Below are 24,086 nucleotides of genomic sequence, written 5' to 3'. Positions count from 1 at the left end.
GTAACCACCCCATGCCGCTGGTAAACTAGCAGGCAGGGGGAACTGGCAGGAAAAGTGAATCGCAAAGACTGGAGAAATCCACCAAGATTAACATTAATAATGCCACCAGTGTATTGCATAAAAATCTGTGCATTTATGTGACACATTTGACACAGGGAGTGAAGAGATAGTAGAGGTTTTGGCGGGCTTAAAAGTGGACAAATCCCCAGGGCCAGATGAGTTGTACCCCAGGCTGCTGTGCAAGGCGAGGGAGGAGATTGCAGGGGCTCTGATCCAATTTTTAAGTCCTCTCTGGCCACAAGGGAGGTGCACAGTAAGAAGTCTTCCAACACCAGGTTAAAGTCCAACAGGTTTGTTTTGAATCACTAGCTTTCGGAGCACAGCTCCTTCCTCAGGTAAAGGGAGGTACCGGAGGGCTGGGGGACAGCTAATGTGGTTCCACTTTTCAAGAAAGGGGTTAGAGATAAACCAGGGTATTAAAGACCAGGGAGTCTCACGTCAGTGGTGGGGAAACTATTGGAGAACATTCTGAAGGAGAGAATCTATCTCCACTTGGAGAGGCAAGGTTTGATCAGCAATAGTCAGCATAGCTTTGTCAGAGGGAGGCCATGCCTAACAAATGTGATTGAATGTTTTGAGGAGGTGCCCAGGTGTATAGGTGAGGGCCATGCAGTTGATATGGATTTCAGCAAAGCCTTCGGCAGAGTCCCACTTGGGAGACTGACAACGAGGCTAAAAGGACATGGGATTCAGGGTAACGTGGCAGGTTGGATCCAAAATTAGCTTAGTGATAGGAGGCAGAGGATGGTGGTGGAAGGCTGTTTGTGTTACTGGAGACCGGTGTCCAGTAGCCTACCACATGGATCAGTGCTGGGTCCCGTACTGTTTGTGAGGTATAGAAAATATATTGAAGAAAATGTCGGGGGGTTGATAAGTAAGTTTGCAGATGACAGGAGGATTGGCCGGATTGACAGAAGGATTGGCCGGGTGATTGAGAAGGTCATGGGTTAAAGAGTAAAGACGGATTGGTCAGATGGGCAGATCAGTGCCAGATGGAATTTAACCCTGAAAAGAGCACTTTGGAAGGAGTAACATGACAAGGGAGAACTCAATAAAATGTAGGACACGAGGAAGCTCAAAGGGACAGATGGATCTTGGGATGTTTGTCCACAGATGCCTGAAGATAATTTAATAATTAATAATCTTTATTGTCACAAGTAGGCTTACATTAACACGGTAATGAAGTTACTGTGAAAATCCCCGAGTCGCCACACTCCGGCGCCTGTTCGGGTACACTGAGGGAGAATTCAGAATGTCCAATTCACCTACCAGCACGTCTTTCGGGACTTGTGGAAGGAAACCGGAGCACCCGGAGGGAACCCACGCAGACACGGGGAGAACGTGCAGATTCCGCACAGGCAGTGACCCAAGCCGGGAATTGAACCTGGCACTGTGAAGTCACAGTGCTACCCTAACTAGGGTAGTTAAGAAGGCATACAGGACACTAGCCGTTATCAGCTGTGGCATTGATTATAAGAGCAGGGAGGTTATGTTGGAGCTGTACAAAACTTGATTCGGCCACAGCTGGAGCACTGTGTTCAGTTCTGGTCATCCCACTATAGGAAAGATGTGATTGCACTGAAGAGGGTGCAGCGGATTTTCACCAGGATGTTACCTGGGATGGAGCATTTTAGTTGTGAAGAGAGGCTGGATAAGCTCAGGGCATTTTCTTTGGAGCAGAGAAGGCTGAGAGGGGGGACCTGATTGAGGTGTATAGGATTATGAGGGGCATGGACTGGGTGGATAGAAATCAGCCATTCTCCTCGGTTAAAGGGTCAGTAACCAGGAACAGAATTGTAAAATGAAAGACCAGGAGGTTTAGAGGGGATTTGAGGAAAAGTCCTTTCACCCACAGGGTGGTGAAATGCACGGCGCTGGGAGGGTGGTTGTGGCAGGAAACCTCACAATCTTTAAAAAGTACTTGGATGAACGTTTGAAATGTCATAATATTCAAGGCCATGGACCAGGTGCTGGAAAGTGGGATTGGTGTAGATTAGAGGAGTAGTTTATTTTGCCAGTGCAGGCTTGATGGGATGAAGGGCCTCTCTGGACTATATGATTATCTGATTTCATGACCTCAAAGCGGTCTACAGCCAATAAAGTGCTTTTAATATATAATATAATGTATAGTCACTATTGTCATGTGGGGTAAATATGGTGCATTTATTAATAGGGTTGTGTAGTAGTCATTAAATGTTATTATGATGAATACAATAAATATCTATTATTAATGCAATCAGCACTTTATTTTAATGGGATCACTACAGAGGAGAAGTGATACTATCAGTGCTGGTTAAGTGTAGTGCCTAATCTGTAAACACCAGAAGAGCACAATTTATCTTAGGTAATGTGGCAGTAGACACATAAAAACTGTCCTCAGGGCCCAAGTGGGTGCGTTAGAATTGGCCTGAGCCTTTCTGGCCCAGTGAAGAGATGAATGGGCCAGAGGCAGTGAATTGCTGTGGGTGGGTTCCGGGGACAGGGTGGGGATCAGCTAGGGCAGCGGTTGTCACCCTGCAAGAGGCCCAGGGATCTGCAACCTCAGAGTCCCTGTGGCCTCACCTGAGTACGATTTATCCAGCTGGGGGGGGGGGGGGGGGGGGGGGGGGGGGGGCATGGTGCAACCACCCTCCCCACTTTTTCTAGGACTGCTGGGGCATAGATCCGTGGCCTGGGTGTGGTTGAAGGAGACCCTTCGGGAGTAGGAAGTGTAAAATAGTAAGGAGAATAAATCCAAACTTTTCTACAGTCATCGCCTCCGAGTGGTCGCTTGCTTGAGACTTTACTCTGGTGACAAGGAGGCGCCATTTCCTCCAGACCGGGCCCGCCTCGGTTCGTCCTCAGGAAGCCTCCATTCAGGCAACAAACATGCCACTTATCGGTAATATAGAGGTGTTGGATGCCAAGACGGAGGATTGAGCGAATGCGCTATTTTCTTTGTCTGAATAACATAGTCAGGGACGACAGACAAGACGGTGACCCTCCTCGCGAATGCAGTGGGGCGACTTACAGCATTATCAAAAGTTTAACTTTTACCCGACTCACACCTGCCAGTTTGCGGAGCTCGTTACGCTGGTTGGCAACCATTTTGACTTGAAAACGCCGCTAACCGTTTGCCGTCTTCATTTCCACGTGGCTTCTCAACACCTGGGCGAACAGGTAACGGAAGTTCTGGGCTGTTTGCGAAAAGTCGCCGAGTTCTGTGAGTTCAGCCCGACATTACCTGCGGCGCTCAGAGACCGTTTGGTTTGCGAGATCAGAGATGGGGCGACCCAAGGACGTTTGTAAGGTGAAACTAATCTGGATCTGAAGAAAGCGACCGAGATTGCTTTGTCCCGGGAGGGCGCAGTACGCGGTGCCCAGGAGCTCTTCAGGAATGGCCATCCTGAACCTCGGTCGCCCAATATGGCGCGGAGTGCCTCTCTCCCGTGCTGCAGTTCCAGACTCCCACCCCTGGGGGTGCACTCTGGGTGACCAGGAGTGTTGGCAACTTTTTTCTGCCGAGAGACACTGTGGTTCCCACACACTGGGGGTTCCCTGATGCACGGGATGAACACGTTGGCATCACAGGGTATCGGGGGGGGCAGACAGGGTCAATGCTGAGAAACTCGGGGTCACAGCCTCAGAATAAAGTTTCAGCCATTTTGGATTCAGTCGGGAAAGAATTCATTGACTCAACGGGTTGGGAATGTTTGGAGTTCGCGAGCCTCGTGCGCTGTGGATGTCCAGTTAGTGACTATATTGAGGATAGAGGTCAATAGGTTTTCGGGTATTACGAGTATTAAGGGATATGGGGATCAAACCTGGGACCCTGGGGCTGTGAAGCAACAGTGCTAACCACTGCGCTACCTTGCCGCCCTTCAGAACTGCCCCAGCACTTCTTCAAAGGGTCACCCTGGGACCCTTCACCAGAGGGCACCCCCAGTTTAACATCTGACCCAGAGCATCCTCTGTGCAGCTCTCCCTCCGTGTCATACACACAGGTTGTTCGCTCAGGCCTCAGCAATGGCCCTGGAGCGCACAGCCTTGTGACTGAGAAGTTGAGTGTGCCAGCCACTGAGCCTTGGCCGGTGAGGGCACCTGGCGGGTTCCCTGGGCGCCGCACTGAATTACAGATGGTGCGCCCAGGTCCTGCAGCGAGCCTCACGCCAATAGCCTTCTGACAACAGAGGAGAGAGAGCTGCCAACTGAGCCAAGCTGGCATATTCAGAGATAAATGCTTGGCTGGTGGTTTTGTACAGTGGGAGTATTGACCGGTTGAAAGTAAATCGGTTAAAGTCAAATTCACACAGTGTGCGACACATGACGTGTTACAGCAGTCATTTCAAAGCTCAAGGGCAGGATTCTCTGTCCCGCCCGCCCCCCACCGGCAGCGGGATTCTCCATCCCGGCAGCTGGCCAATAGGGTGATCCATTGTGGCCCGCCCCCACGCCGTCGGGAAATCCGCGGCCGGTGAAGCGGACAATCCCACCGACGGAGTTTAATCAGCTTGATATTAAGGTAAAATTGAAACATACTTTTAAAATGTCCACTTTTAATCACCTCACGTTAACTTTGGAGAACTGACAGGGCAGCACGGCGGCGCAGTGGTTAGCTCTGCTGCCTCATTGCACCGAGGTCCCAGGTTCGATCCCGGCCCTGGGTCACTGTCCGTGTGGAGTTTGCACATTCTCCCCGTGTCTGCGTGGGTTTCGCCCCCACAACCCAAAGATGTGCCGGTTAGGTGGATTGGTCACGCTAAATTGCCCCTTAATTGGAAAAAATAATTGGGTACTCGAAATTTTAAAATAAAAAAAATAAACATAATTGCCCCTTAATTGGAAAAAAATGAATTGCGTACTCTAAATTTCTAAAATAAAACTGACATCTGCCTCTCTGGGAAACCCTGCACCCGCGTTACTTCAGTGAGGTTTAATTCCAGCTCCAGATTCGGTTTAGCACAGTTAGAGGCAGAAGTAAATCTTCCCTGCCCTGCTACAACTCGATCCTACTGATCCTACATGAGCCAGATTGCGGCCCCTCTGAGTGGGCCTACCAATTTCCTGGGAAACGGGAGCAGTTTTCCGCCCTTAGCCTGTGTCCACAAGGATTCAGATTGCCCAAATTCACCTTGCACGGGATGTTCAATAACTGGGCAAGACTTTCATCCATTGGCTCGAACTGATTGACAACAACGACTCATCAATTGACTAAGTGGTTCCATCGAGCTAAGTTAGGCCCTCAGGCCGCCCTTGAAGCCAGAGAGAAAAGGCTTGAAATGCATTTTAAACATTTGCGAATTACAGAATAACAATGAAAGTGGGAAGACAGTCAAGTATCTTAAACATTTAAACGTTCTCCAGTCACAAATTTTTTTTCGGCACCACGAGAGCAAAATGTTTGATAAGAGGATATAGTTTTATCAATTATTGTATTGAAACCTTAATTGTGCAACGCGTTTAGAAGTGTTATCAGTCCTTGAACTGCAGGCAGCATTGGTTTAGTGGAAGCGAGGACAGCACGGCGGCGCAGTGGTTAGCACTGCTGCCCCACAGCACCGAGGTCCCAGGTTCGATCCTGGCTCTGGGTCACTGTCTGTGTGGAGTTTGCACATTCTCCCCGTGTTTGCGTGGGTTTCACCCCCACAACCCAAAGATGTGCAGGGTAGGTGGATTGGCCACGCTAAATTGCCCCTTAATTGGAAAAATGAATTGGGTACTCTAAATTTAAAAAAGAAAGGTTTAGTGGAAGCAATCCCTCCTCTTAGTCCGAAGTTAACGGGTTCAAACTCTGCCCCAGAACAGCGAAGGAGGCCATTCAGGCCGTTGAATCCATCCCAGCTTTCTGCAAGAGAAATTGAGATAGTCCCTCAACCAAGGTAATTCTCTAATTTCCTTTGAAAACTGTGGCTGAATCTGCCCTCACCCCACTCTTAGATCCTAAACATGTACTGTGTAAAAATAATATTTTGCATCATCTTGTGCCAACACTTTAAATGAGTGTCGTCTGATTCCTGACCTTTCTGCCCATGGGAACAGTCTCTCTCGATTGACTCTGTCTGGAGCTATGGCTTTGAACCCCTTGACCAAACCTCCTATCAGCCAAGGAAAAGAGCTCCAGCTTCTCTAGTCTACTCTCGTAGCTGAAGTCTCCCACCCCTGCTGCCATTCCCGGGAATCTTTTCTGGACCCTTTCCGAAGCCTTCACATCAGTCTGTGAATCCTTCTTTTCCAGGGTTTCAATATGATAACCTCTTTTTATTCTTCAAAACGTATTTCCTAGAGTTTCGAAGATTGAGAGGTAATCTCATTGAGATTTACAAACTTCCCACAGGGTGTGACAGGGTGGTTATAGATAGGGGTCTGGATCCTCCGCTTTGAGACACCGACAGCGAGAATCGCGATCGGACGGGGAATCGCGTGGAATGAAATGAAATTTTGCACCCAACGCTGATTCCGCCACCATGTCGCTGGTTTGACGGTTCCCCTACCTGCGGAACGGCCTCCCCCCTCCCCCCCCCCAACTGTGGAGGAGCTGGACACAGTCCGCAGCTGCCAGGCGAGGTTGATGAAAACTCAGACGGCCTGTGACCGACACCGTTGGGAAGTCGGCCCATCGGGGGCGGTGCAGCAGGGGAGAGCCTCAGGTGACGTCCTGAGGCCGTCCCAATGGCGTACTGCGGACTCGGCGATTATGCCATTTTTGAGGGGGCGGAGCATCCAAACCCCCCCCCCTTCCTGATTTTGGCGTAAGAACGGGTTCTCCAGCCAATCACCGAACACGATTTCGCCGTTGGCCATCGAAGACTCCCGCCCTTAATCTCACAAACGGAGAATTCCGGCCTGGGTGTTTCCTCTGACTGGTGAAACTGGAACCACGCGGCCGTAATCTCAGAATAAAACTGAGATTGGGAGGAATTTCTTTGCAAGTCTCTATCCTGGAGGACTGTGGAGACTCAATCATTGAGCCTGTCCAAATGTTCAAAACAGAAATCGCTAGACCTCTGGAGGCTAATGACATTGAGGGATATGAGGATAGAACGAGAAAGTGACAGCGAGATAGACAATGAGCCATGATCTAATTGGACGTTGGGGCAGGTTTGACGCGCTGAATGGCCTGCTCCTATGTTATTATGTTCTTTCCTATACTTCAAAGGAAGAGCTTGCAGTTCTAACAACCTCCAGAACCCGGGTTTGGAACTGAAAAGACACAGTGCAATTCCAACTAAGTTCCTTGTGCACATTAATGACCTGATGTACAAACTGCGACTATTCACCAGTTCATTTTGCCACAGTCCATCCCCTCCCCAATAATTATTTTTAAAAAATAAATCTAGAGTACCCAATTGTTTTTTTCCCCAATTAAGGGGCAATTTAGCGTGGCCAATCCACCTACCCTGCACATCTTTTTGGGTTGTGGGGGTGAGACCCACTCAGACGCGGGGAGAATGTGCAAACTCCGCACGGAGAGTGATCCGGGGTCAGGATCAAACCCAGGTCATCGGCGGCGTGAGGCAGCAGTGCTAACCACTGCACCACCGTGCCCCCCCCCCCTCCTCCCCAATAATTCTGTACGGATTGACATGAGGTTGTCATTCGCAAACAGGTAACATCAGTGGCTAGTGCGTGAAAGGGAAGTGTCACTCCGATTTGCAGATGGAGTTTAATTTGGATAAATGTGAGGTGATGCATTTTGGTCGATCAAATCGGGGCAGGACCTACTCAGCTAATGGTAGGGAGTTGGGGAGAGTTACAGAACAAAGAGATCGAGCGGTACAGGTTCATAGCTCAGGTGGACAGGGTGGTGAAGAAGGCATTCAGCATGCTCGGTTTTATTGGTCAGAATATTGAATACAGGAGTTGGAACGTCTTGTTGAAGTTGTACAAGACGTTGGTACGGCCACACATGAAATACTGTGTTCAGTTCTGGCCACCCTATTATAGGAAGGATATTGTTAATCTAGAAAGAGAGCAGAAGAGATTTACGAGGATGCTGCCAGGACGTGATGTTCTGAGATATAAGGAGAGGCTAGATAGACTGGGACTTTTTCCCAGGAGCGTAGGAGGCTTAGGGGTGATTTTATAGAGGTCTATAAAATAATGAGGAGCATCGATAAGGTAGATAATTAACATTTTTTCCCAAACGTAGAAGAGTCTGCAGCACGGTGGCACAGTGCTTAGCATTGCTGCCTACGGCGCTGAGGACACGGGTTCGAATCCCGGCACTGGGTCACTGTCCGTGTGGAGTTTGCACATTCTCCCTGTGTCTGCGTGGGTCTCATCGCCACAATACAAAAGATGTGCAGGGTAAGTGGATTGGCCACGCTAAATTGCCCCTTAATTGGAAAAAAATGAATTGGGTACTCTAAATTTATTTTTTTTTAAAGGAGAGTCCAGAACTGGAGGGCATAGGTTTAAGGTGAGAGGGGAGAGATACAAAAGAGACCAGAGGGGGAATTCTTTCACACAGAGGGTGGTGAGCATCTGGAATGAGCTGCCAGAGGCAGTGGTAGATGCGGGTACAATTGTTTCCTTTAAAACAGTTGGACAGTTACATGGGCAGGGTGGGTATAGAGGGATATGGGCCAAATGTGGGCAAGTGGGACTAGCTTAGTGATAGAAACTGGGTGGCATGGACAAGCTGGGCCGAAGGGCCTGTTTCCATGCTGTAAACGTCTATGACATCTATGACTCAAAGAAGGTTGGGGGTTCAATTCCTGCTCAAGACTTGTACTGAAGGAGCGTTGCGCACTTGGAGGTGATAATGTCCATTGTTTTGAATGTGTACATGAAGGATTGTATGGCACTGTTGGAAAAAGAGTCGGAAAGCTCTTCAGGGTGCTCCGGGCAACATTCCGACCTTCAAAGAAAAGTCTGTTCACTTTACACTCCGCTACCGGCAAATTGACAAGTGCAGGACTGTGGTGACTGCTGTTCAAAGGAGTCATAGACGCAAGTTTTCCTTTATTCTCCATGTTCAGGCTCTACCTGCAATTCTAATGTATAGATAAACCTGCATTCTAAATCTAATCTATGCTTAGAACTAACCTGGGAGTGCTTGACACTGACACGAGTCAGCTTAATAGGCTCTCTGAGCTATTTTTTTTAAAATTTAGAGTACCCAATTAATTTTTTCCAATTAAGGGGCAATTTTGCGTGGCCAATCCACCTCCCCTGCACATCTTTGGGTTGTGGGGGTGAAACCCACACAGACACGGGGAGAATGTGCAAACTCCACACGGACAGTGACCCAGAGCCGGGATCGAACCTGGGACCTCAGCGCCGTGAGGCAGCAGGGCTAATCCACTGCGCCACCGTGCTGCCCTCTGAGCTATTTTTACTGCGCTGATTAATGCAGTCATCAAAATTCCTGTCTGTGCCTTCGTAGCGCAGATGTGAATCGATTTAAAATACACAGCTTAGTGACTCTGTGAAAATGCACATTAATTGTTGAGCTTAAAATAGCTCGCAGAGGAAATCAAACAGACAGGTGTCAAATGTGAGAACTTGCTCCATTCTTCGGCAGTGTCATTTATCAGCGTGAGAAGCCGAGGGTCCACCTGGAAGTGGGGCGAGGAGAAAGAAAGAAAACACTCATGAATTTTTCAGTGGCAGCTGTGTGCTTGGATTTCAGTTTTTGCTGGAGTGTTAAAGGTTTGTCTGAAAGCCGGTGTCGGCAGCTGAGATCTTTCTCTGCGATCGCAGATTGCTCATTGATTCCACTGCATCACCGAAATCCCCAGCAGAGAGATAACCGTGGGCCTGGGGATTTCCCCGTGATTGTTGCAACCTCACTGGTCTTCAACCTGATCTTGCGGCAGAATCGGTTTTCACCCCTCCCAGCGAGGGGTTTCCAGAATGTCATGCGGAGAGTTTGCAGCACAGGAACAGGCCACTCAGCCCAGCTAGTCCAGGCTGGTGAGATCCCAGGCTCCACATGGGGCTCCCCGCATCTCTCCCCATCTCACCCCATCAGCAAACCCTTCTAATCACTTTCTTTTCTGTGTGTTTAAATGCATCTTTGCACAATTCACCTTAATTACGTCCCACAGTACAAGCAGCATGATAGCATAGTGGTTAGTGCAATTGCTTCACAGCTCCAGGGTCCCAGGTTCGATTCCCGACTGGGTCACTGCCAGTGCGGAGTCTGCACGTTCTTCCCGTGTCCGCGTGGGTTTCCTCCGGGTGCTCCGGTTTCCTCCCACAGTCTAAAGATGTGTAGGTTAGGTGGATTGGCCATGCTAAATTGCCCTTAGTGTCCAAAAAGGCTAACTGGGGGCTGCTGGGTTGCGGGGATAGGGTGGGTGGGTTGCTCTTTGTAAGGGCCGGTTCAGACTCGATGGGCCGAATGGCCTCCTTCTGCACTGTAAATTCTATGACACTCTGTCTATGACAGTAGCAAGTTCTACATTCTTGACCATTCCGTGGGGAAGGAAGCATTTCTTGAATTCCAAATTGGGTTTATTAGTGACAATCTCATGTCTGTGACCCTGCCACCCCAGTAGAAAGAGCCATCCTTCAACTCCCTAGCATAACCCTGATGACTGATGACCTTCAACAGGTCAAATCTGGGGGCTCAGGAAAGAAGCCCACAGCGTTGGCCAGTGGTTGTGCAAGAAGCACAAAGCAGGGGCAGCACGGTGATGCAGAGGTTAGCACTGCTGCATCACAGCCCAGGTTCCCCATCACTGGATTAGTTAGTTGGTACTTTGCTGCATTGTAACCGTTACTCAGCATATGCTCACAACGAGCTTTCATTTTTCCCTTATCGACCCCCCTTGTGAAGCAGTATCAGGGCGGTGTATAATGGACAGCTAATCAATATCTCCCAAATCGCAGCATTGCCCACAGTTAAATTCACCCCTCTTTCCCCGCACCCCAATCCATGCGCAACACCATAAGACATTGGCTGGTATGTAATGCACGTTAGATTTATGGTCGCTTTCCAGACTTAAAGGTTTAATACTTTACAAACTGTCCTACTGATAGCCCAGGTAATTTAATAATGTTACATGCTAAGGTGAACTGGATGTTCTATTGCTTTATAACAGTCAGTGACATAAAATCTGCTATCTCCCGAGTTTTGGTTATCTGAGTCATGGGGCCATGGATTTGTCTATTCTCTACCTTGTTATCTATCATTGGCAAATATGAAACTACCTCCACAGCCGCTATTTTATGTTACTTTATAAATGATGTTACAGAGGATTACACATTTCATTGTGAAGGGCAACATAGAAGTCTCCCTGAGCTGGTAATCCCTGGTCTGTGCTGAGTTAACACAATATCAGGCAAAGTAGTGACACGGATATTACCATCAGTAAAGGTATTCTTGCTACTGAAAGGCTTTTCATGGGATGCCTAGGTTTAGCTCCCAGTCCAATGGCCACCTGAGTGGAGAAATGAGCTGCAGATCTCAGTGGCCAGGTCGATTTGATGTGTTACATGGACTGAGACATAATCGCACTTTGGGTTGCTCGTCCGCACCTTCCGCTTGTGGAGCAGGTGGCGACATCTGTCATGTCCCGTGTGGATTTGGTCGAGCGCTGTCCACTATGTTCGAGGAAGGCTGAAGACAGGGGGCTGGAATCTCCGCAGCCCCGCCCCGAAATCTCGTCTGGCGCGCGGGGGGGGGGCGGAGAATCGACTTTTACACGAGAATCGGGCCCGGCGCAGCGTGAATCGCTCGGCCATGAATCACGGCGCGCGGCCGGGGGGGCCATTGCCGGAGGCCCTCCCAGCGATACTCCTGTCCCGACCGGCCGAGTTCCCGGCGGCATGGTTCTAACCACATCCGGCTGGTCGGGACTCAGTCCGCGGCCGCCCTGGTGGGGGGCCGGGGGGGGGGGGGGGATCCAGCACAGGGGGGTGGGCCTTATTGGCGGCCGGGGCGGCGATCGGGCGGGTCAGATGAAGTGGCACGGGGCAGATCGATGGGACCTTGTTTCTTGGTCCTGGTCCGCGGTCCAAGTCCGCCATCTCATTCGGTGCTGCCGCCAGAGGCTGCCGCCGCATGCAGGCGCGGACTCGGAACTGGAAGTGCGGGGGCCCGATGGCGCAGCGAAAGCTGCGAGAATCACTCCGGGTCCCTACCAGCCCCCTGCAGGTAAGTGAATTGCTCTTTATTTTTGTCAGGGAAGTCTGGGGTGAAACGCCAGCGTTTTTACGCCGGCGCAGGGACATAGCCCCATTTTTGGAGAATCCAGCCCAGGGTCCTCTGCTGATGGGTCAGCGATAAGGTGTCGCTTCTTTATTCTGCCCACATCCCGTGAATCTGCCCATCTGGCAACAGTGGGTTGGTGCCAGCCGCATGAACATTGGTAGCCAGTTGCCAAGATGGTCGGGCAGGATTTCAAGGTGGTTTCGTAAACCACAAAATGTAACCTCTGGACCGTTAAAGAGTAAAAGAATTAGCGGCGGTGGTTCGGTAGGCCAGGCCAAGGTTCCTGCCCCTTGTCACTGTTCAGAACCCTCACTGGGATGCAAGCAAGTGGCTACGCCTGGCGAGGAATGGGTGGGGTTTGCTTGCCTCACATGGCCAGTCGACACTCACTGCCTGGTCTCCCACCCAGAATATGGTGGAGTACGGCCAGTTGGCACGAAAGCAGTGGGATGGAGGTGTGGAGGAGGGAAGTTGATGGGTGATGAAGGGGGTGATTAATGCATTCTTCAGTAAGAGGTTTCCTAGCTGAAATGGTGCCAATAATCGTCTCCAGCAATGCGGTAGTTTATGTTAACCTTCAGCCTGAGTGTCATTCCCTGGGTAGAATTCTCAAAACCATTCTGAAATATGATTGCTAACGAGCACACTTACATCACATTGCCACAACCACGCCTCTTCGGAAGAAAATCCCAAAGTAAATGGAGTCTGCAGAATTTATGTCAAGGAATTTGTGTTTTAAAAAAAATTTAGAGTACCCAATTCATTTTTTCAAAATAAGGGGTAATTTAGCATGGCCAATCCACCTAACCTGCACATCTTTGGGTTGAGGGGGCGAAACCCACACAGACACAGGGAGAATGTGCAAACTCCACACAGACAGTGACCCAGAGCTGGAATCGAACCTGGGACCTCAGCGCTGTGAGGCAGCAGCGTTAACCACTGCGCCACCGTGCTGCCTAAGGAATTTATGTTGAGGGGTGACCTGATAGAGGGCTACAAGATTATGAGGGGCATGAATAGAGTGAATGGACAGGCACTCTTTCCCAGGGTGGAGGGGTCAGTCACCAGGGGGCATAGGTTTAAGGTTGGTGGGGCAATGTTTAGAGCAGATGTGTGAGGCAGGTTTTTTTACACAGAGGGTGGTGAGTGCCTGGAACGCGTTGCCAGGGAAGGTTGTGGAAGCAGATACATTAACGGGCGTTCAAAAGGCATCTTGACAAATATATGGATAGGATGGGTATAGAGAGATACAGCACTAGGAAGTGCTGAGGGGTTTGGTCAAGGGTGGTATCATGGCCGGCACAGACTTGGAGGGCCGAAGGGCCTGTTCCTGTGCTGTATTGTTCTTTGTTCTTTGATGTAGAAATGTAAACAATGGAAAGGAGGATACAATTGCCAAAGCATATGTTCCAATTACATTCATTACAGCATTATTACAACAGTATCATTATATCTGAACAGTTATATATACACTAGGGTCTGTTACAGTAAAACCTAGTACATTGGTTAATGTTATGCTTACTCCTTGCATAGATGTCCAACAGTTAACTGTTTCATGTTTATTCCAATTGGCCTTGAAATAATGGCATGAGATAATAGTGGGGAAACACTAAACACATCTATCTTATGTTATAAAATACCAGTGCCTGGGAACAGAAGGAAGTCATTCAACCCCTGTCTCATCATTCAATTAAGTCATGGCTGATCCATATGTTTAACTCCATTTACCCGTCCAAGTAACCTTCAATATCCCATTTAACAAAGAATCTATCAATCCCAGTTTTGATATTTTCAATTGATTTGGTATTGGATTGGATTGGATTTGTTTATTGTCACGTGTACCGAGGTACAGTAAAAGTATTGTTCTGCTTACAGCTCAGACAGATCATTCTGTACATGAAAAGAAATGTAGATACATAGACACAGAGATCAGGTGAAGCATAGTACTACTCAGTAGAGAAGATGTGTGAAGAGGTCAGTCCAGTCCATAAGAGGGTTATTCAGAGTCTGGTAACAGTGGGGAAGAAGCTGTTTTTGAGCCTGTTAGTGCGTGTTCTCAGACTTTTGTATCTCCTGCCCGATGGAAGAAGTTGGAAGAGTGAGTAAGCCTGGTGGGAGGGCTCTTTGATTATGTTGCCTGCTTTCCCAAGGCAGCGGGAGGTGCAGACAGAGTTGATGGATGGGAGGCAGATTTGCGTGATGGACTGGGCTGTGTTCACGACTCTCTGAAGTTTCTTACGGTCTTGGGCCGAGCAGTTGCCATACCAAGCTGTGATGCAGCCAGATAGGATGCTTTTTTATGATGCATCTGTAAAGGTTGGTAAGAGTCAGTGTGGACATACCAAATTTCCTTAATTTCCTGAGGAAGTATAGGCGCTGTTATGCTTTCTTGGTCGATGTGGGTGGACCAGGACAAATTGTTGGTGATGTGCACACCTTGGAATTTGAAGCTGTCAATCATCTCCATCTCGGCCCCGTCGATGTAGACAGGGGTGTGTACGATACTACGCTTCCTGAAGTCAATGACCAGCTCTTTCATCCTGCTGACATTGAGGGAGAGATTGTTGTCGTTACACCACTCCACTAGGTTCTCAATCTCCCTCCTGTATTCTGACTCGTCGTTGTTCAAGATCCGACCCACTACGGTCGTGTCTTCAGCAAACATGTAGATGGAGTTGGAGCTAGATTTTTGCCACACCATTGTGTGTGTTTAGGGAGTATAGTAGGCACCCCAGCCTCAACAGAACTTTGAAGGAGAAAGTTCCAGATTTCCATTAAGCGTTGGGTGATTTTGGATTTCACTTCTGCTATCGGTTAATATCCACTTGTCCCCAGTTCTCTGTTTGGGTCCCGGGATGGTAATGCGATACTGAGCTATGAGAGACCCAAGTTCAATCCTAACATCCTGATCACTATCTACCCCATAACCAATTAAAAAAAACATTATTTAGCCATTTGTTTAATCGCTGTTTGTCACACTGAGCTGTGCACAATTTGGTCAAGCCATGCTTGCAAGCCATGCAAGCCATGCAAGCCATGCCAAGCCATGCCAAGCCATGCCAAGCCATGCAAACCATGCTTATCCAACATGGTACAATTCGAAAACATATCATTGGCCATGTGACACTTGGAAAAGGTGCACCAGGAGAATGTTTCAAGATATAAACATCCAGAATTAGTTCTTCATTGGCAAGAAAAGATTACTTTTCAATAAAGTTAAATAAATGTTCCTTATTGATAGATTTTTTAAAACACAGTTACGTGTCTGTGTTCATTGTAGACTTAAATGCTGGAAACTGCATCATATTTCCTGGGAGAGGACTATGTTTATAGATCCCTATAAATTTTGTATCATGCATTGAGATTCCTTGTGAGTTAATTCTTCCAAAATAAGTGAGGAAATGTTGGTATTACTGTAGCTTTAAGTTATGACTATATTACACCAGTGTGGCTATATGTTGCCACTTTACTATGTTAGTATTCCAATTCTCTTCTTACCTAATGTTTCACTAAGGCAGACCTTTTTCTGGTTCCGTAGCTAGTAATCCCTGGAACAAGTCACTAGTCTGTTGCCACAGGCTTGTAGCTTGAGGTTTAGCTCAGTTGGCTGTACGGCTGGTTTGTGGTGCAGAGGGAGGCCCACAGTGTGAGTTCAATTCCTGTACTGGCTGAGGTTATTTTTGAAGGCCCTGCCTTCTCAACCTTGCCCCTTGCCTGAGGTGTGATGATACTCAGGTCAGTTCATAAGATATAGGAGAGAATTAGGTCATTTGGTCTATAAGGTCTGCACCGCCATTCGATCATGGTTGGCCTTAATTCCACCGTCCTGCCTGTTCTCCATAGCTCTTCAACCAATTAAAAATCTGTCTAACTCCTCTTTAAATTTACTCTTTGTCCCTGCATCCACTGCACTCTGGGGTAGCGAATTCCACAGATTCACAACCGTGAACCGAGAAGTAGTTTCTCCTCAACCCCGTTTTAAATTTGCGGCCTCTTACCCTAAGACTAAGACGTCTTGTTCTAAAATGCCCTACCAGCCAGCTCACCCCCTCAAAGGAGAAAGTAGCCTGCAGTCATCCGGGACTATGGTGACCTTACTTGAGGGTTATTATTATAAGGTCCAGAAAGGATTCCGCACTGAGCCGAACAGGTTGAGTCAAAGGAAAAAGGTTTAATGCAACAGAACAAGAGTACAGAGCAGTTACTCTACTACAGGAACCACTCACAGTTCATGGCCCTCCAGTTTTATACAGGATGTAAAAGGGCGTCCTGCCCCCTCAGTGGGGGAGTGAGTATTCCCATACGAATATTAATCCCCCAGTCTCATAAATGTCCCATCACCTGCTTAACCCTAGGTTATGACAGTTACCACATCAAGCGTGGCTGACCAGGAATCTCTCCCGCTCTCTTACCATCAGACATTGGCCTGTTTGGAAGGATTTGCAAGTTAACGCTAACCTGTTTGGCCGCGTTATGAACGCACCTTCCTTGGCCGTCAAGTCCTGGGGTGGGAATCGAACACGGAACTTCTGGCTCAGAGACAGGAACACCCCCAACTGCGTCATAAGATCTCCATGCTATATTAGTATAGCTGTAGGTTTTTACTGTATTACTTTACAATATTACTATAACTGTAAATTATCAGCTTTTCGCCGTAACTTCATTGCAGTGTTTACTATATTCCACTGCAGCACAGTGTTGTTCATTTCCACATGTCTTTTGACAACATTGGCTAACTTTCCCAGTGTCGTCGATGTGCGGGAATTGGGATTTTCAGGGCATATTTGGAGCTCAGAAGGAGAAATAGGTGAAAGATCAGAGAAGTAATGACCACTTTTACACCGGGTAAAATAAAGATAAAAGAGTTTATCAGGGAGAGTGAGAGAGACAGAGAGAGAGAGAGAGGAGGTTGGGAGAGAGCATTGAAGGATGACAATTATCAATGACAATTTTCTTCTGTTAAGAGTTGAAACCAGTTTGTTAAAGCAATGGACTGCATCACAAGTGGAACGAAATGTGCTAATGATGTGGCTGCCATGCATATTTGCTTGTACTCAGTTGTTGGCAAACCGTATATGTGTTTTTGTTGTTTTCGACCCCGTGAGATTTCCACTTGACTGGTTGGTATCTGCAGTCTCCAGCCGCACTGCCTAATCCCACACAGCGTGCAATTTCCTACAGCACGCATTCATGTCGAGTCCCTGGGTTATTATTAGTCTAATTTCCACCCCATTTCCCTTTTGCTTCTTCTTTCTTCCCTGGCTCCCATCCTCAAAGCTCCAGTCAACAGCTTCAGAGGAGGCCAGAGCAGATGGATAAAGTCCTTGGATGTTGGTGCCAGAGAGGGAGGCAGTCAGAATCCACCGCCTCTTAAGGCAACGCTACCCATCCTGAATTAGAAAAGGAGAAGCTAAAATAGACATTCGAACAGAGATAGAATGAGGAAAACAAGGGAAGGCAAAGAGACGGAGCAGATCGCACATCAGCAAAGTGTTCAACTTTAAAATGTTGCGTTTCAGTTATTATTTCATTAAATGATCACGGGGCAACACGGTGGCGCAGTGGGTTAGCACTGCTGCCTCACAGCGCCGAGGTCCCAGGTTCGATCCCGGCTCTGGGTCACTGCCCGTGTGGAGTTTGCATATTGAAATGAAAAATGAAAATGAAAATTGCTTACTGTCACGAGTAGGCTTCAATGAAGTTACTGTGAAAATCCCCTAGTCGCCACATTCCGGCGCCTGTTCGGGGAGGCTGGTACGGGAATCGAACCGCGCTGCTGGCCTGCCTTGGTCTGCTTTAAAAGCCAGCGATTTAGCCCTGTGTGCTAAACAGCCCGTGTTTGCGTGGGTTTCGCCCCCACAACCCAAAGATGTGCAGGGTAGGTGGATTGGCCACACTAAATTGCCCTTAATTGGAAAAAATGAATTGGGGACTCTAAATTTATTTTTTAAAAAGTCAATGATCACGATGAATGTTGCCATCACAAAACCGTTCCTTGTGGACAAGCTATTGCAATATTAGTAATGAAAATAGAAAATGCTGGAAATTCCCAGCAGGTCAGGTAGCATCTTTCGGGGAGAGAAACAAAAATAATAATCTTTATTATTGTCACAGGTAGGCTTACATTAACACTGCAATGAAGTTACTGTGAAAAGCCCCTAGTCCCCACATTCCGGCGCCTGTTCGGGTACACTGAGGGAGAATTCAGAATGTCCAATTCACCTAACAGCATGGGCGCGATTCTCCGCTCTCCACGCTGGGTGGGAGAATCGCGGGAGGGCCGGGTGACTCACGACACGCTCCCCTGGCGTCCCCGCGATTCTCCCACCCCCTGTTGGAAGAATCGGCGCTTGCCGTTTTTCACGGCGTCCGCCGATTCTCCGACCCAGATGGGCCGAGCGGCCTGCCGTTCGCGACCGGTTCACGATGGCGGCAACCACACCTGGTCGCTGCCGTCGTGAACATGGCGCCAAAAGCTGGTTTGAAGCTTGTGGTAGGCGGAGAGGGGAGTGAGCACCACGGCCGTGCTCGGGAGGGGACTGGCCCGCGATTGGTGCCCACCGATCGTCGGGCCGGCGTCTCAAAGGGATGCACTCTTTCCCCTCCGCCGCCCCGCAAGATCAAGCCGCCACGCCTTGTTGGGCAGCGGAGGGGAAGACGGCAACCGCGCATGCGTGGGTTGATGCCGGCCAACCTGCGCATGCACGGCTCACGTCATTAGGTGCCGCCGCCGCGTCATTCTCGGCGCGCCGGGCCTCGATGCCAGCGACAAGTCCCAGTGGCCGAGAATAACGGAGCGCCGCTCCTAGTCCCCGGGGTGAGGGTGAATAAGGTGAGAGGAGCGGCCTCCGAGGCCGTCGTGAAACTCGGCCGAGTTCACGACGGCCTTCTCGATTTTTCGCGGGAGCGGAGAATTCCGCCCCATGTCTTTCGGGACTTGTGGGAGGAAACCGGAGCACCACGAGGAAACCCACGCACACGCGGGGAGAACGTGCAGACTCCACAAAGTCAGTGACCCAAGCCAGGAATTAAACCCGGGTCCCTGGCGCTGTGAAGCAACAGTAAAAACCACTGTGCGACCGTGCCGCCCTGAAATAGCGGATTAGAAAAAATGGATTAAAAAGGTCAATGGCAAAAGGTCAGCAACTTGAACCGCTAGCTCTGGTTTTCTCTCCACAGGCGCTGTCTGAGGAGCTGAGGTTTTATTTCAGCTTTCCGCCAAACCACAGTATTTTGTTCCTGTAACATTAGCGCTCATTTCAAAGTCACACAGAGCGTACTGAGGCCAGTCAAAACCCGCTGGCCTGAGATGACTGGAAGGAGTAATCAAAATTGCCTCCAAACTACTTGCGTCGACCAGCTCCTTTGGGAATGGATTCTGCCCAGCCCCTCTTCCTGGTGAACACTTTGCAAACGTCACTTCTGATGTAAGCTGCCCAGTGTCCCCACTGAACGACAAAGGCTAATTCTGGAAACAGGATCATTTTCTCTCTCTCTCTCTCTCTCTCTCATTGCATCTCCTGTCTCAGTAACAATAATCTGACAATTCAGGTTCCACAGGAGTAGCCAGAAATACCATGTTGCATCAGGATCTGAATAAGAGAACCCTCCAGAGTGACAATACACTTGAAATCTTCGAAATTCAGATTGGCAATCACCTAGCTCAGCAAAGTGTTCTCATGCTACACATCGGAGCTATGAATAGTGAATATCACCATATGGAAACTGTTGAAAAACTATCAACACACCAACATGTATTTATATACCACCTCCAACATCGTGAAACATCCCAAGACACTTCACGGTGTCATCAGACAAAATTTAACACCAAGTCACATAAGGGAATTTGAGGGAAATTCGCCAAATGCTTGGTAACAGAACTAGGTTTTGAAGGGTCATCTTCATGCAGTGCGGAAGGAGGCCATTCTGCCCGTCAAGTCGGCACCGACCCCCTGAAAGAGCACCCTGCCTACGCCTATCCCTGTAACCCCCACCTAACCAGGACATCTTTAGACTCGTGGGAGCAAACCGGAACACCCGGAGGAAACCCACGCCGATGCGGGGAGAATGTGCAGACTCCACACAGACAGTGACCCGAGGCCGGAATCGAACTGGGGTCCCTGGCGCCGAGAGGCAGCTATCCTAACGGCCGTACCACCATGCTGCCTTCTGGCAGGTCGAAAGCTGGAGGGGTTTAGGGAGGGAATTATGACCTTCCTTCCGATGCAGCCAAAGGCCTGGCCACTAACAATGGATCGCTGAAAACCCAGGATGCTGACGAAGCCGGAATGAGAGGAACGGAGAGATCCCGGAGAGCTGTAGAGCGGAAGGAAGTTACGGAGAGGGAGAGGGCTAGATTACAAGGGGATTTGAATGGAGTATGTGGTTTATAAAACTAAAAGCAGAACATCAGATACCAATTCACTTTTCCGAGCTCCAAGTAATTGCAGATGACGATGGGATCTTTCTTGGCCCATGCAGCTCAGATACATCTCGGGGAAGTATTTGCTCACAAAACGGTTGAGGGAGCCAATATTGTATTTCACCCAGAATGGCAGACGTACAATGGTAGATGGATGGAGTGAGACGCTGAGGGGTGGGAGCCCCGCTCCCAGCTTGTTTAGCCCACCGCTAGTGCATTATCACGGTGGGGCGAGCTTTTTAAACCCAGGCGATTGACGTACAACTTTTATCACGGGGGAGGGAGCAATATTCCGCCCTGAGGATGTGGAGATGCCGGCATTGGACTGGGGTGAGCACAGTAAGAAGTCTTTCAACACCAGGTTAAAGTCCAACATGTTTCTTTCAAACACTAGCTTTCGGAGCGCAGCTCCTTCCTCAGGTGAACGGAGAGGTATGTTCCAGAAACATATATATAGACAAATTCAAAGATGCCAGACAATGCTTAGAATGCAAGTCAGGCAGCATCTGTCAGGAGAGAAAAGAGCTAACGTTTCGAGTCCGATAACTCTTTGTCAAAGAGTCATCGGACTCGAAACGTTAGCTCTTTTCTCTCCCTACAGATGCTGCCAGACTTGCTGAGATTTTCCAGCATTTTCCCTTTTGTTTCAGATTCCAGCATCCGCAGTAATTTTCTTTTCTCCAATGCTTAGAATGCGAGCATTTGCAGGTAATCAAGTCTTTACAGATCAGAGATAGGGGTAACCCCAGGTTAAAGAGGTGTGAATTGTCTCAAGCCAGGACAGTTGGTAGGATTTTGCAAGCCCAGGCCAGATGGTGGGGATGAATATAATGCAACATGAATCCAAGATCCCGGTTGAGGCCGTATTTATGTGTGCGGAACTTGGCTATAAGTTTCTGCTCGGCGATTCTGCGTGGTCGGGCGTCCTGAAGGCCACCTTGGAGAACGCTTACCCGGAGATCAGAGGCTGAATGGCCTTGACTGCTGAAGTGTTCCCCGACTGGAAGGGAACATTCCTGCCTGGTGATTGGTGTTAGGGTTAGGGTTAGGGTTAGGGTTAGGGTCATTCGTTGTCACAGTGTCTGCATGGTCTCGCCAATGTACCACGCTTCGGGACATCCTTTCCTGCAGCGTATGAGGTAGACAACATTGGCCGAGTCGCACGACTATATGCCGCGTACCTGGTGGGTGGTGTTCTCACGTGTAATGGTGGTATCCATGTCGATGATCTGGCATGTCTTGCAGAGATTGCCATGGCAGGGTTGTGTGGTGTCGTGGTCGCTGTTCTGAAGGCTGGGTAGTTTGCTGCAAACAATGGTTTGTTTGAGGTTGCGCGGTTGTTTGAAGGCAAGTAGTGGGGGTGTGGGGATGACCTTGGCAAGATGTTCATCTTCATCGATGACGTGTTGGAGGCTGTGAAGAAGATGTCGTAGTTTCTCCGCTCCGGGGAAGTACTGGATGATGAAGGGTAGTCTGTCGGTTGTATCCCGTGTTTGTCTTCTGAGGAGGTCAGCGCAGTTTTTTGCTGTGGCGCGTTGGAACCGTCGAGCGATGAGTCGAGTGCCATATCCCTTCATACGAGGGCATCTTTCAGCGTCTGTAGATGTCTGTTACGCTCCTCGTCGTCTGAGCAGATCCTGTGTATACGGAGGGCTTGTCCATAGGGAATGGGGTGCGAATTTGGTCCCCATGGCTGTTCCGTGCGTCTGGATGAAGAACTTGTTGTTGAAGGTGAAGACGTTGTGATCGAGAATGAAGCGGATGAGTTGCAGAATTGCGTCTGGAGATTGGCAGTTGTCGGTGTTGAGGACTGAGGCTGGTGCAGCAATGCCGTCGTCATGGGGGATGCTGGTGTAGAATGCCGAGACGTCCATTGTGACGAGGAATGTTCCTGGTTCAACTGGTCCATGGGTGCTGAATTTCTGTCGGAAGTCCGTCGTGTTGCGACAGAAGCTGGGTGTACCTTGTACGATGGGTTTTTAGATGCCCTCGATGTGGCCAGAGAGGTTCTCACGCAGGGTCCCATTGCCTGAAACGATAGGACGGTCTGAAGGATGGCCGGCTTGAGGAATTCAGCCTGTAGATTGAAAAGATTTGGGGAGGAAAAAAAATGCTACATTATTTGTAGCATGTTTCATTCCAAGAACATTTCAAAGCGCTTTACAGCCGCTGAAGTAGTTTTGAATGATAACAACGACGAGGGAAATGCAGCACCCAATTTGTGCGTAGCAAGTTCCCACAAACATCAAAGTGATAATGACCATGGGCGCAATTTAACGGCCGCCTCCTGTCAGAATCGGGATGGGATGCGGCCGGTAGATCCCGCGACAGGCCTCTCCCGAGATTCCCGACAGCCGTTACGCCTCGCGGGATCTAACCATATCTCACGGGGTGTTGGGATCTGGATCCTGCCCACAGTAGATGGGATCCAGACTGGTATAGTTAAGTGAGTTTAGCAACTCTTTTAGCTATGCTGACGCCATATCTAACCGGTTCCCGGGATCTAATACGCTCGCCAAAGAGACGCCAGCCGGGCACTGTTTTGCACTGGCCCCCACAAACGGGAACCATGTGGAACGGCAACTGGGGGGAATTCGGAGGCTCACGGGTGGTCGGCCTCCAGTCAAGGTGGTACCCCTGGCACCATTGGTGCCACCTGGGTGTAGTGATGGGGCTGGTTTAGCACACTGGGCTAAATCGCTGGCTTTCAAAGCAGACCAAGGCAGGCCAGCAGCACAGTTCAATTCCCGTACCAGCCTCCCCAAATAGGTGCTGGAATGTGGCGACTAGGGGCTTTTCACAGTAACGTTATTGAAGCCTACTTGTGACAATAAGCGATTTTCATTTTTTCATTTTCATTTTCCATCTCTGTATTAAATAGTACATGATCAGACTATGTTGAGCAAGTACAGGCAGATGAACACCAGATAGCGTCACATCAGGACCTACATAAATGTTTCACCCGCCCTTTCTTAGAGGAGTGTGCGTCAGGATTACAGGGAGAACAGAAGTGAGAAAGTTAGTGGGAAGAAGTTATTCGTTACCAAAGTTTTTATATCTACTTATTTAATAGTTAATATTCTACAGTTGTTTATTTGTTTTACTAGTTTAGTGTTCAGTAAAAAGAACTCACGAGATCAGTTTGTATTACTCAATAAATTACTTAATCCTTACTGGAAGATTACGGCTCTAATTTCACAACTCAGTTTGATTAAGAGAGTAATAAATATATTACATATCGTAATATAATACTGGGCACCTTGGCACTGCCAACCTGGCACCCCAGCAATGGCAAGATGTCCAGGTGGCACTAACAAGGTGCCAGACTGTCACTGCCAAGATACCCAGGTGGCATTTAGCTCATGCCGGGAATCGAGGCCCGGGGTGCGCTGTACGTATGCGGGAGGGTTCCGGGGGACGAGAGATCGGGACACCATTTCTTCCTGCACGCTCGTCGGAAAT

The 24,086-nt window shown here is 48.9% G+C and overlaps 1 protein-coding gene across 3 annotated transcripts in view; it reads left to right on the top strand.

The window, feature by feature from the left end:
* tmem266 (transmembrane protein 266) overlaps positions 1-24,086 on the top strand; it is a 154,595-nt gene that overhangs the window by 10,910 nt on the left and 119,599 nt on the right. The gene's annotated exons all lie outside the window — the stretch shown is intronic.

The sequence above is a fragment of the Scyliorhinus canicula genome, chromosome 24, assembly GCF_902713615.1.
Source record: "Scyliorhinus canicula chromosome 24, sScyCan1.1, whole genome shotgun sequence".
Taxonomy (NCBI): Eukaryota; Metazoa; Chordata; class Chondrichthyes; order Carcharhiniformes; family Scyliorhinidae; genus Scyliorhinus; species Scyliorhinus canicula.
Note: the sequence above shows the minus strand (reverse complement) of the source record. Positions and strands in the feature narration are given on the sequence as shown.